Genomic DNA, 15,086 nt, shown 5'->3' on the forward strand with positions numbered 1-15,086 from the left:
AGGGTGAACAGAAAATGGAGGAACGTGACCAAGGGTGCTGTCAACTCAACGACTGCTCAGAGCTTGCGACCGACAGCATGGAATGGCATTCAGTCGAAGGCAGAAGATCCTGATCCATAGGTTGGTCAGGAGCAGCTCCTGCCACCAACGATCGGCCAGTTGACCGGCCACCAGCAGTGCGCCTCGGCGACACAGAAGATGGCCGAGGGCGATTTCCGCCAGGTGGTGCTGTAGATGGGACACGCCTTGGCGGAGAAGGAGAGGAACTGTGTTTCTTCGTAGCCTTCTTGGAGGTATGATGTTTAGATGAAGGAGGAACCGATGGTTGTGAAGTTGCAGTACGTGAAAACTCTTCACGAGAATGCTCTTTTTTCGAAGACTTGGCGTCTGACTTTTGGGCTCGAGATTTAGCAGAACCCGACGAAGGGTGAGCCATAGAGTGGGCAGGCGAAAGTGGTGAGGTTGAACGGGCGATCTTTGCACTGGCCGATCTGACGACCGTGGTACTAAAGGTGAGGTCGCAAGTCTGCGTGGCTGCCTCCTTTGTTGGCCGAGGAGAAGCAAGGACAGTGCTGTATTTTCCTTTCTGAGGCACGGTGGGCTGTCGACTGGCGAGTAACTTTCGAGCAGCGAAGGTCGACACCTTTTCCGTCACTCTTATTTCCTGGATCAGCTTTTCGTCCTTAAAAACGGGGCAATCTCGAGAGGAAGCAGCGTGGTCACCCATACAGTTGATGCAGCGAGGGGATGGAGGTGGACAAGCACCCTCATGGGCATCCTTGCCACACGTAACACATTTGGCCGGATTGGAACAGGACTGACTGGTGTGATTGAACCGCTGACATCGATAGCAACGCGTAGGGTTTGGGACATAAGGGCGAACGGAAATTATCTCATAGCCTGCTTTGATTTTTGATGGGAGTTGAACTTTGTCAAATGTCAAGAAGACAGTGCGGGTTGGAATGATGTTCGAGTCAACCCTTTTCATAACCCGATGAACAGCTGTGACGCCCTGGTCAGACAGGTAGTGCTGAATTTCTTCGTCAGACAATACATCGAGGGAGCGTGTATAAACGACTCCATGCGAGGAATTTAAGGTACGGTGCGGTTCCACCCGGACAGGGAATGTGTGGAGCAGAGAAGTACGCAGTAATTTTTGAGCCTGGAGGGCACTGTGTGTTTCTAACAACAGGGTGCCATTCCGTAATCTGGAACAAGACTTAACAGGACCCGCAATTGCGTCGACACCTTTCTGAATAATGAAAGGGTTGACCGTGGAAAAGTCGTGACCTTCGTCAGACCGAGAAACAACAAGGAACTGTGGCAACGATGGAAGAACCGTCTGTGGCTGAGACTCAGTGAACTTACGTTTGTGGGCAGACATAGTGGAAGGTGAGGAAACCATTGCGGAAGAATCCCCCATGATTACCGGCGTCTCCGATGGCGCGCTCCTCCCTTGTGGGGGCCCTCACCGAGGGCACACCCGCCTTAGGTGATTGTTCACACCTCAGGTCACACCTCCCGACAAACGGACGGAGGGACCAATCGGCACTTTTGGAAGGTATCAGCTCGGGTAATCACCCCTCCCTGGGCCTGGCCGTTACCAGGGGGTACGTACGTGTCCTACCTGTCTACCCGGGGCGGGGAATTACGCGTTACCCCGTCACCGGCTACGCATGGAAGTGGGTGGGTCGGCCTTCAGACACGCACAGGGAGGAAAAAAGAGAAAGGGAAAGGAAAGAAAAGGGGGTCTCAAACGCCGCAGCGGAGAAAAGGGCAAGGAGAAGAGGGAAGGAAAAGAGAAGGACAGAGGAAGGACGAGGACTTGCAAGTGTAAAAGCAAGGAATTTGGAACAGTTTCGAGCGTCCGTCTCCGGACGTAGGCACAAACCATACTCCCAGAGGGAGAGAAAGGGAAGGAAAGAGCCAGAGGTGAGGGGGGGGGGGCGAAGATGGGGGACGGGGAGGGATGCGGAAAGGGAAGGGAAGGTATGCAGCCCGGAAAGGAAGGAGGGCCACATTAGCTCGGGGCCCCGTGCTCGCTACGCACGTGTCCACAAAAGAGTTGTGGACGCCCTGGGGGGGGGGGGGGCGATATTTAGCTGGGTTTGCTGTGTCTGCTTGATCTTTAGGTTTCAGATATGTTACTCCATGTGCAAGTGTATCAGGGAATGTGTATGGGTCTGCAATGTAACTGTTAAATAATTTAGTTAGATGTGAACGTGTTGAGGTGAACTTCTTTAGTTAGTAATTTGCTATTTTATCATTTCCAGGGGCTTTCCAATTGTGTGTAGAATTAATTGCTCCGGTGACTTCATGTTGCAAAATTATCACTTCAGGCATTTGTGGTATCATCTTGTATGTGTCTGTTTCTGCTTGTATCCACCGTGCATGCCTGTTATGTTGTACCGGGTTTGACCATATGTTGCTCCAGAAGTGTTCCATGTCTGTTATGTTTGGTGGATTGTCTATTTTAATGTGTGTGTTATCTATTGTTTGGTAAAATCTCTTTTGGTTTGTGTTGAATGTTTGGTTTTGTTTCCTTCTATTTTCACTTTTTTTTGTATCTTCTAAGTCGTTTGGCCAATGCTTGTAATTTCTGTTTCTTTTCATCTAATTGCTCTATTGCTTCTTGTTGTGAGATTTTACCTAACCTTTTTCCTTTTTTGTCTGATATTTCATTTCTTATTAATTGTGTTAGCTGTCCGATGTCTTTTCTTAGTTTTTCTATTCTGATCTGTAGCCTGTGTTGCCATGCTGGTTTTGTGGGTTTCTTCTGTGTGTTGGTTTGTTCTGATCTCTGCCTAGTGTGTATATTTATTATTTTTATTATTATTATTTCAAAACATTTATATCACCACCACCATCATAATCATCATCATCACACTGTCAGAAAAAAAATCCCATCACCGAGAATGGATTGTGCGAGATAAACTGCAGTTGGTGTTTCTACATTTCAAACATGATTTCTCTTCAAATTTCGCGTCAGTCGCTTAAGAGCGGCGCTAATAGCATCACAATGACGATGTAAACCTGGTTTCTTTTAAATACACTGTAACGGTTGCAAGCGTTAATAACTCTGAGATTGGCCATGGTGAATTGATGTTAATCAAGAATGCCCTTAAAGTGACGAAGATGTCATTATCAAAACTTCAGTGAGTTTGAACGAGGTTGGGTAATAGCGCTACGAGACGGTGGATGTTCCTTCCGCGGTATTTCAGTGACACTTGGCATGACTGTAACCATTGTACATGACTGCCGGCAGCGGTAGTCACGAGAATGTATAGACGCAAGAAGATCGGGCTCTGGACGGTCACTTGGCTCTATCGAGAGGTAAGACCATCATCGTGTTGGGCGCATGGCTACTGCTCATCATACTGCGTCTGCAGCTGCCATTTGAGCTACAGTTGGCTTCACAGTGAGACAACTAACTGTTACAAACTGGTTACGCCACGGACAATTCCGAGCCAGACGCCCTGTAGTGTTTCACTGACCCCAAATCAACGTCATTTGCGACTTCATTGGTGTCAAAGGTGTGCTCATTGCACGGCATGATTGAGATCTTGTTGTGTTTCCTGATGACAACTGATTCTGTCTCGGTGCCAGTAACGTCCGTGTGTTGGTTTGGAGCAGGCCAGGTGAGGGCCTGCAACCAACTTGTCGGCGTGCAAGACACACTGGTCTACACCTGAAGTAATGGTCTGGGGTACGATTTCGTATAGCAGCTCGAGCACTAGAGTCATTATCCCACGCACCCTGAATGCAATTTTATACGTCAGTCTGGTGAGTCGACCTGTTTAGGTGACATTCATGAACAACATTCCATGGGATGTTTTCCAACAGAATAACGCTCGCTCGTATATTGCTGTTGTAACCCAACTTTCTCTACAGAAGGTCGACACGTTGCACTGGCCAGCTCGATCGCCACGTATGTCTCCAATCAAGCACATATAGGACATCATTGGACGACAACTCCTGCGTTATCCACAACGAGCATTTAACCGTCCCCGTACTAAGTTCTATAGCCACGGAATTCCATCCCACAAAGTGACATCCGGCACATGCGCAATACTATGCATGCACGGTTGCATTCAGCATTCTGGCGGTTACACAAGTTACTAATGTTCCAGTATTTCACATTTGCAATGGCTTTTCTCGCGCTTACATCAACATATGGTCTTGCAAACTTATCACTTAAATATTTTACCCGGGCAAATGAATTCCCTTAACATCATTGGTATACATTAATTATTTATTGATGCTGGGATTTTTTTCCGTCAGACTATCAGTGTTGTTATTAAATTTTAGAGAACTGAGCCTGCGGCATTTGACAGAGGTTAAGCAAAATCTGGTTTCTGGGGATCGCATCAAAGTGAAGGTATGGCATTCACCGAAGAAGTCAACTGCTCAACCGGGCGAAGACGTGAAGGAATGACAGCTGGGCACGCTCGAGTTGATACCGAGCGGCGGAATGCTGGGTCCTATCAGTATGGCGGCTGCGAGAGAGAAGGGCCCGGCGGGCGGCAGGCTAATTATTTATCAGCAGGTAGGCGAGGCTGCCGGCGGCGGCGGCGGCTGCATAGTCAGTTTGCCAACCGGTGTTTGCCTCTGGGAAGGCAAACAGCCGGCCCGAACGGCAGCCAATTACACTGACGTCCAGGGAGCGCGGCGCGGGGCCAAGATATAGCAGAGCAGCAGCCTCAGAGGTTACCCACTAGCTGCGGCCGTGACGCTGCCGTCGGCACACACTACGCCCCGTCCTCGTCGCAAACCCGTCAACCGAGTCTATCCCAAGTCAAACACATCGCTGATAGGGAGGAACACGTGGAGTTTCTATAATCTACGAGTCCGGAGACTGTCGTAAAATACCTCGTCCACGCAATTCTGAAGACAGCAAGGGCAGGTAAGCGCTAGAACTGTCGCACTACAAGTGTAACAGGCCGTGATTCCAAGCTGCTGATAATAATAAGATGAGAAAGAAACCTGTGGATTCGCTAAAAGACGACCCAGTTGGCTATAGGAACGTTGCGCTTACTAACGGAAGCAGAACTTTAGAAATATTCGTACGATTTGAATCCGTCCGAACAGACTTTGAAGGACCAACGGTATCGTCTGACCGTCGGTCATCCTCAGCTCAGAGGCGTGAATGGATGCGGATATGGAGCGGCATGTGGTCAGCATATCGCACTCCATACCTTAGTTCATGAGACTGGAACCGCCATAGTTCTCGATCAAGTAGCTCCTCAATTTGCCTCGCAAGGGCTGAGCGCACCTCGCTTGCCAACAAAAAAATGTTCAAATGTGTGCGAAATCTTATGGGCCTTAACAGCTAAGGTCATCAATCCCTAAGCTTACACACTACTTAACCGAAATTATCCTAAGGACAACCACACACACCCATGCCCGAGGGAGGACTCGAACCTCCGCCGGGACCAGCCGCACAGTCCATGACTGCCGCGCTTTAGACCGCTCAGCTAATCCCGCGCGGCTTGCCGACAGCGCCAAGCCGACCCGGATGGTCACCCATCTAGCTGCTAGCCAAGTCCGAGCGCGCTTAACTTCGGTGATCTGACGGGAGCCGGTGTTAATTACTGCGTCTAGGCCGTTGGCGATGGCCTATTAAAAGCTTTCGAAAATGCGGTCTGCGGTGGAGCTCCATGTTCAACAATGCACAATGAACGGTGTGCTCCGAAATACTTGTGCGTGCACCACCACCTACTAACCCCACGTTCTGTGAACGGTCGTGGACGTTAAACAACTTTGCGCTTAGCGGTAGTTTTACGGTCCTACCTCTTTCTATAGATGCTCACGATAGTAGCACGTTAACATTCGACCAGCTTCGCCGTTTTCGAGATACTCGTTCGGAGGCTCTGCGTAACATGAATCTACCCTTTGTCAAAGTCGCTTATCTCAGTAGATTTACGCATTTTTAACTTTTGTTTTCGCTATGGTGAGCCCCTGTCCGTGTCTGCTACGTTTTTGTTATCTCGGCAAGTGCCCGCAACGCCACAAGTCGTATTCCAATGCCGCGGTGGGCAGCGGTCATAATGTTTTGGCGTGACAGTGAATGTCCTTTTGTAACGTCAGAACGTGAGTAAAATATCCAGTTTATAAAACCTGTGTAGATTGCATATTATGTAAGATATAAATAAATGCTATTGTTTTCAGAGGTACTGATGACGGCAATAAAGCCGAAACAAGTTTACATACAAAAATAAAATATCAATCAGCATACTGTCTACTAATTCTCTGCAGAACGTCCAAGTGTGACAAAGTATTTGTTCAGCTACCCCTCCCCCTGACCTTGAAGCACACTGGTAGCTTTGGAGCGTTGCAGATGGTGTTATCTGGAATCAAGCCGCCAGGTGACCCTCCACTGGTGACTTAGGCCATGGCACTTAAGCAGTGTGTACACGCCAGTCGGTTCTATTAAATCAGCACAGTAAGACGGGTCAACATGGAAACGGGTGGCAAAAATAAGTTACCGTGTTTGAACGTGCCCGGGACTGAATCTTTAATGAAGTTGCCCGCTTTGTTGGTGTACCAATGTGGACTGTTCAAGCTTGTGTACTGGCAAAGGTGTACCATTTGCAGCCACGTAACATGGCGTAATAACTGAGGTGGAAAAACATGCTAGCCGACAGGAACGTGAGAAGAGTGTCACGTCTTTTCAATGACAACCGGCAAGAGCTGCTGCTGGCAGTTGAAAGCAGGTCGATCTCAACCACTTTCCTAGCGACATTAGGGTATTTGAATTCTGTAAATCGTTAAGTATGTCATTTTATGCTTATAACCTACTTTTTTCCTCTTGAATTTCAGTATTTCAAAGAAACAGAAATGATCTTCAAATAATCTGAAAGCCTGCTAAAGCGCTCCATTTGAATCACGTGATGCTTGTGACGCCACTGGCTACGTTGTGATGCTGCTACGACTGTCGTAGGCTCATTCACTGTGATGCGTGGTTTTGGAAATTACGTTTCGGAAAATTGGTTACAAATGATGTGTAGAACCACTTTGTACAAAAGCATCTGTATTACCGGCAAAATGCCACCACGTCGACGCACAAATTCCTTAACTTAATTGAGAATGTCTTGTAGCCTGGAGTTAATATTAATTTACCTCCAAGATATGCTTACCCACTGTTCCAAGGACGGACAGCGTCATTCAGCGAAATAAGATTCGCAGTGACAATTGGCAGACTTGACTGTCCTTATGTCCGATGTTACATGCACTCTTCCGGTAATTCAGTTGGTAAGGCGGTGCACTGTAATGGTTCAAATGGCTCTGAGCACTATGGGACTCAACTGCTGAGTTCATTAGTCCCCTAGAACTTGTGCACTGTAATGATTCTTAAGTAGTTATTCATAGGTCGCTGGTTCACATCTGGTCCGAAGGCATATTTTAACTTATTTGTAGACGACTCAACAGTTATCTCATATGAAAACCAAATCACATTTACAGAACTTCACAAACCCGCTCAGAAACACACTGCTGGCCACCGTAAATGCAACACCAAGAAAGACAAGAGGTAGCACAACAAAATTTATTTGGTAGATAACATGTTGACCAAGTATCAAATGATTACGTTTACAGACGTCTGTGACATGTGGTTCCTGCCAGAATCAGTAGCCAGAGTAGCCGCCATTGTTGGAGATCACCGCTGCCACGCGTCTCGGCATTGAGTCAAAGAGACGTTGGATGTGTTCCTGGGGTACAGCAGCCCAAGCACCTTCCACACGTTGCCAAAGATAATCTGGTGTGGCAGCTGGGGATGTAATCTGGATCACTCGTTGAGCAACCATGGACCACATGTTTTCTATCGGCGAAAGATCCGGAGAGCGAGCCGGCCAGGGAAGCAATTCAATCTGGTTGACGAAGAACCTTTGGACAATGCGTGCCACGTGTGGTCGCGCATTATCCTGTTGAAATATGGCTGTGGCCGAGCCCTGAAGGTAAGGAAGGACAACTGGCTCCAGCACCTCGGATATGTAGCGCCGGCTATTTAAAGTACCGGCAATGCGTACTAGAGGCGTGCGAGAGTAATATCCAATACCGCCCCATACCACAATACCCGGTGCAAGGCCAGTGTGGCGGTGCATAATGCAGCTGTCCAGCATCCTCTCTCCACGGTGTCTCCACACTCGAATCCGACCATCGTGGTGCTGCAGACAGAAGCGTGCCTCGTCGGTAAAGACAACGTCATTCCATTCTGCCGTCCACATCCGTCTGTCATCACACCATTGGCGACGGAGACGTCTGTGGTTCTGCGTCAATGGTAGACGAAGCAATGGACGTCTTGCGGACAGACCACTCTGCTGTAAACGGCGTCGAATGGTACGCGCAGACACTGGATGATGCGTTACAGACGCAATGTGCTGTGCTATGGTTCGGGATGTCACTGAGCGATCCGTCACTGCCATGCGCACAATTTGCCTATCAGCACGTGCAGTGGTGCACCGAGGTGAATGCGATCGACCACGTCGGTCCGTCGTACCCTCCTGCATCCAACGGTCACATATCCGCATTACAGTTGTTTGGTTTCGTCCAACTCGACTAGCTATTTCTCTGTATGATAATCCACAATCTCGGTAAACCACTATCCTTCCTCTGTCGAACTCTGATACTTTATCAAAAGATGTTCGCTGTTGTCTACGAGGCATAACTGATCGTCTTGTGAAACAACCACAAGGTAAACACACGTGCCGAACGTACAGTCGTCGAAATCGCCAAGCCTTAAATGGCGCTATGAGGTGGCGCCACAGGCGCGCGTGATGTGCGTCTGCGCTGAAATTCTAATCAGTTGCATATCTCATCGCTGCAAACCCATGGTGTAAATTTCACATGATTCGGATGCTTCCTTCAGGGTGTTGCATTTACGGTGGCCAGCAGTGTAGTATTGTCGAGTTCTCCTTGCCGTATGGGATACGGACCCAATTGCGAAACGTTTATAAAATTCCTTAGTTGAGCGAGTTTAATGATGTTGCAGCGAGCAGGGAAAAGGATGTCTGTCCGTCCATCCTTGGATAAGTCGGCGCTCCAAATGGATTTCCTATATCTGCTTTCACAAAATTTTTATGTATTGTTACTTAAGTTTTAAATGTGTTTTCCATCATCTCTAAATATCTGAACTTTTTGCAGAAAAATACGGAAAAACTTAATAACTTTGGCTGACACTGCTTTAACACACCGTCTTGCACCTAGTCCGTGATGACGCCAGGGCTTCAGCAGGTAACAGGCGTTTTGGATCTCGAAATGATTTTTAAGCTTTAATTACATAAAAATAGCATGTTTCGTGAGAATATCGACCGAAAATACTATTTTAATGCTATGATCACTCAGAGTAACAACAATCCGAACCATATGTTTAACATGAGGAAATAGCCTATTGCGAATGTAACAGCACGTAATGGACTTCTGCAGTTGGGTACATCGCGAAAGGCATTCTGGAGCTATTTGGAAAAGCCAGTAAAACTTAGGAATTAACATACATTAATACGGTAGTTCTAGAGTATCTTATCACCAATGATTGACTACTGCTGGATATACCCCACCTGAAGAAACTTGCGGGATCTCTTCCTCGCCTAACTGAGCCCATTATTAAGGCAAGTACGGTTTCATACGGTGTAAGCGTACCGTCTCCTGCGGGATGGACGGAATTTGTGTAGTGTGATTATGAGACTGAATAACATTCCTCGTTTCAATGACTACTACATAAACATGAGCCACCGGTTCCCTGAAAATGAACTGCACACATCGAAGTAAGAGCTCACATACAAGACAAAGTAAGAGCACATATACAAACAACATTGTCTCTATCACTACATTTACGGTTTCGTTGTTTTAGACGAATAGTGCTGTGTTAGATCTTTTAACAAAATACTTATCATTCCTGCCTCTTATTCTCTTTCCAGCGCAGCAGAAACCAAGTGATCTGGTATAGGAAAGAGGGTGGATTGCGTGGGAGGGGGTAGGGTGGGGGTGGGGGGGGGTTGTATGGTTGCGGCAGCGCATTGCACAATGAGAAGTACCACTTCTCACTCGCAACGAAAACTCTGTAACCCTTAGTTTCTTGGTCACAAGGCAATTCAAGGAAAACGACTTCACAAATGCATTTTCTACGTAAATTGCGTAGTACAGTATTAGGAAAATTTTAAGTGATACACAATGGTTCCAAGAGGAGTGTTTAAACAGTGAAGTTTACAACAGTCTGTAACTTGCACTGTACAAAAATTATTTCTTTGGAATACAAACTGTAGCAAGTACCGAAATTCATTAATTTTACTTGTTTTTGCTGTTCGTAGTTTTAAGGGTCATTCGAAATTCAAAACGAATGGAGGAATTACTTTATTGGCTTTCATTATTTGTAAATGAGCTTACCAACCGCTGTCGATAAACATGTGACGTATTAAATATGGACCAGATGACTCAGACACTCTTCAGGATGCAAAACTGCTTTCCGATTCTCGGCTGATGAGTGAGAATGTGACAACAAAACAAACATATTTCAGCCTTTAATGAAGCACTTCCTACAAATTAAAGTCTTCGCAGTCGAGCACCAAATGCCTATGACCGTGAAGTCTCAAGCGAAATTTGGACTTTGCATTTTAGCTTTTTCGTTTTATGTTAGCCATTAAGTGGGTCTGAAGTTATATCCTCAGGCAAATCAATGTACGCGGGCGGAAATTTATTGTTAATGATGTCAGTACCGCTACCGTTTGAGATTTATGTTGCGATCACAACACCAAATATTTAAACGCGACTGAAAAGGGCTGTTCTTTTGAAGTTTTTAGAATATCAATGCTACTACTATCTCCAAAGCAGGCACCGAGCACTTTTTTCCGAAGCTGTAACATTCGAATATAATTATATGGCAAGACTGCTACGTTTTTCATCTAAACAACTATCCAATACATAGTAGATTGATCTGGGTCACCATTTACTTTCTATAATGTTATGTTTTTCCCTGATGCGTTTATTTCCAATCCGTGATTGACATAAAGCGTATTAATCTGGCAATAACTGCGTAGTGCATAAAGGAATCATGCGGTACAAAAACCATTGACTGTAAAGCAAGAAAGTTAATTTACTGCCAGAACGGAGCATCAAATTTGCCTGCAGTAATTAATGGCCTTTCTGTTAGAAGATTATTTATGACCCAATTAACGGGATGAATGAAGAAAAATGTGCACCTGTTTTACGTTACCTCTTATAGTGGCACTGGAAGCCAGCAGCAATAATTCTCGAAGACAAAATGAAAGTAACGACGCCTAGTTCTCTGCGATTACATCACACGTGTATTGACGTTGCTTTCATAATGAGACGATCATCTCACTTCACGTAAGGGAGCAGGTGTCTCGTAATTAACAGAAGGTTTGGCTGCTGCGTATATGAAAAGGAGACGGCGAATTCTCGCCAGTTACACGAGTGTGGCGAACGGAAGTATCTCGGGTACATCTCAGCAATTGCATAGTGATTTTCAGACCGGAAGTCGGAAATATGTAACCCCTCGTCTTCAACAGTATCAGGGACCTGTGAAGAATGACAATTTTTCTTGAATTAAACTAACGTTATCAACAAACTTCACTTACGATTTTTTTATCGGATGTAGAGAACAGGATATTGAGACTGGAAAAAGAAAGTTTTGTGGTCCAATTATGTAGCAATTCTACGATCAGCTCTGTAAATGAACAGAAAGCACTGATTCTGTACCTAATCGTTGCTCCCAAACACGCCAGTATTTTCATTTCATAACCGTAGCATTGACTTACCCGGTTATCCAAATATTGCAGTAAGTCTACCGAACTTTCAATATGTAATAGCATAGTTCACATTGTCCAAAAAAATTCTATCCCAGTAAGAGATCATCGCCAGCATCACAATTCTAAGATATGCAATACGGAAGTCAGGAGATGTGTTGAGGCAGTTATTGGATTGGATTGTTTGGGGGAAGAGACCAAACAGCGAGGTCATCGGTCTCATCGGATTAGGAAAGTATGGGGAAGGACGTCGGCCGTGTCCTTTCAAAGGAACCATCCCAGCATTTGCCTGGAGTGATTTAGGGAAATCACGAAAAACCTATATCAGGATGGCCGGACGCGGGTTTGAACCGTCGTCCTCCCGAATGCGAGTCCAGTGTGCTACCACTGCGCCACCTCGCTCGGTGAGCCAGTTATTTCCATATTTAATATCGCGTAGCTTAATTTTTGAAAGGTGCATCTACTGCGAGTTAAGACAAACTGGAAACAAAGTAAGGGATTAGCGCAGACAGTACGGTCGCAGTTTGAATTAACAATCGTACACAACTGATCACTAGTGAGCAGCAGTGTTAAGTAGCGAACGTGCCTCTGGAGTGTGTCGAGTCGTAAAGGAGCAATATATCTAAATCAAGACATTTCCCATAACATTTCGAACATCAAAAAATTGTGTTTGTCCTACACACCTTGACTGTCGAACAGAAACAACGATCGTGGACGCCAACCGCGACTTCATTGAAATGCAAAACGCAAATAATTCGCGAAGTAATTATCGCGGGTGACAAGAGTTAGGTTATTAATGCAAACCTACCACAATACGACGACATGCAGGATGTACATAAATGGACAACGCTTTGAGGACATAACCGGCAGTTAAATCCACATAAAAATGTGGAAATGTGTGTGAATTTATAAGGGAGCAAACTGCTGAGGTCTAGACTTACACACTACTTAAACTAACTTATGCTAACAACAACAACAACAACACCACACAAGACACACAAGGGAGAACTCTAACCTCCGACGGGAGTGGCCACGCAGTCAGTGACACAAGCCCACATAACAATAGAATAAATGTTCTGTACGTTGTACTCACGTCGGGGAGACAATACGAAGTAGTGTTGTCCAGTATTTCCATCACCGTAGCATTAACTTATCCGCTTTCTGTAATTTTAATTAATTCAGTCTCGATACTGTTCTGGACTGTCCGGTAGATCGAAAGAACATAGGTTTTGTACAGTTCAGTTGAACGAATTTGGTGGTGGAAATCTGTCGTGATTTCTCGAAAAAGCTACCGCAACAGAAGCTGAGATCCGGAAGACCTAAAGCAAAATGGCCAACGGGTATTTGAACTCCCTTCGTTTAGAATATAAATCCAGCATTTAAGTTGCCTCGCTAACTCGATCGATGGTAGGACTGAAACAAAATATTTACATTTGTTCAAGAGGTACTGAGACACATGACTTTTTTAGCCGTAAGGGCCAGCATAAATTTTATACTCATAGGAAGCAGTGCAGTTCACTGTGTGAAACCAAACTACAGATGCGATGACGCGTGGAGATCCACTTTAACAAACGAAGTTAACAAATTCCTACAGAAGAATTAAGAGTTTTGTCGCCTAGCCACGTTGAATTTGTGGACGGTTTTTAGAATACTTCTCTTCCTCCTGTGGCTCACTCATTAACACACCTGTAGAGTGTTTGCTTTGGGGCTCTAAACAAGATTGCGTTTGAGGCCTTACGTGCGTAGTCGCAATTCAAATGGGCGAGATAACTGTCATGTCTTTTGAAGAGACAATAATTATTTATTTCGACCTGAAGTATCTCGCTGTGTTTTGAAGCATCATCAATGATCAAACTGTAGTTCAGATTTATGTGGCAAATAGCACTGTACTACACTACGACTCACAAATTTTTAGTTTATATTGAAGTTTAAATTTCTCTATTATATACCAGCAATGTTAAAATTGTCGCTTCCATGTTTCTACTTCTTTGTATGCTTGAACGAGGGATGTAATTATCAGTTATTCTGTTATTTTAAGTACTGTGTGTACCGTCTACGACATACCATCATTCTGTGAAGGGTATTTTTGTAATGTCCCACGTAGTAAAACTGAAATTACGTAGTAAAACTGAAATTACGAGACCAACATGTGATAGTTCAGTAACATTTACTTAAGCCAAGCGCATCATGCAGCATGCAGCATACAGCATATCCGTGGGCCCGACGGCAACGAATTGTGGTTTTCCAACAGCGGCACTTCGTTACTGATCGTCGTCATCGTCTTCGTGAAGTTCGAAGACTGGTGTGATGAAATTCCCCACACTAATATATCCTTTCCAAGCCTTTTCATCTCAGTGTAACTAATGCAAACTACAACCTGTACACTGTAGTCAACCCTTTATACTCCGTAAGTTCCCTCAATTACCAAAGTAACTATTTCTTAAAGCTTACGGATGTGTCTTATTAACTGATCCCTTCCTTTAGTCAAGTTATACCACGCATTTCTTTTCGCCTTCAGTTCGATGTAGTACCACCTGGTTACTAATTAGATCTACCCATTCAATCTTCAGCATTGTTCTGTAGCGCCGCTATTCAGACTCTTCTATTCTCCTCTGGTCTGAATTGTTCTTAGTCCTCGATTCATTACTGTACAAAGCTACCCTCCCGACAAATCTTCAGAAACGAAATCTTAGAACTTAAATATGTTAACACGCAATATAAATTTATCATTTTCATAAACTCATGACGTGCTATTAGCAGTCTGCATTTTATATCCTCTCTACCCCGACCATTTTCAGTTATTCTGTTACTCAAATAACAGCTTTTATTAATAAAATATTCTCAGGTTTCAAGCCGCGACAAGTGGTTAAATGTCCACGATCCCTCGGGAGGAATGTCCTCTGTCACTGTCAAATGTTAGACTGTCTTGGGGGTGCCACTGCCGAGCTTATATAGCGGCGCCGTCGCCAGTTACGTCCCTGGTGCTCATTCCCGCATCGTATACACTATGTGATCGAAAGCGTCCGGACACCTGGCTGAAAACGACTTATAAGTTCGTGGCGCCCTCCATCGGTAATGCTAGAATTCAATATGGTGTTGGCCCACCCTTAACCTTGCTGACAGCTTCCACTCTCGCAGGCATATGTTCAAATCAGTTGCTGGTAGGTTTCTTGGGGAGTGGCAGCCCATTCTTCATGGAGTGCTGCACTGATAAGAGGTATCTACGTCGGTCGGTGCCCACACCCTGCCATCGGATCGTTCATTGTGTACTGTGATTCATCATTCCACATAATGTCTTTCCACTCTTCAGTCGTCTAATGTTTACTCTCC

General features: G+C 45.3%; 1 protein-coding gene across 1 annotated transcript in view; it reads right to left on the reverse strand.

Annotated features, from left to right (window-relative positions):
• The window catches only part of LOC126412755 (furin-like protease 2), a 460,996-nt gene that overhangs the window by 151,932 nt on the left and 293,978 nt on the right, over window positions 1–15,086 (reverse strand). The window lies entirely within an intron of this gene.

Source organism: Schistocerca serialis, chromosome 7 (genome assembly GCF_023864345.2).
Source record: "Schistocerca serialis cubense isolate TAMUIC-IGC-003099 chromosome 7, iqSchSeri2.2, whole genome shotgun sequence".
Taxonomy (NCBI): Eukaryota; Metazoa; Arthropoda; class Insecta; order Orthoptera; family Acrididae; genus Schistocerca; species Schistocerca serialis.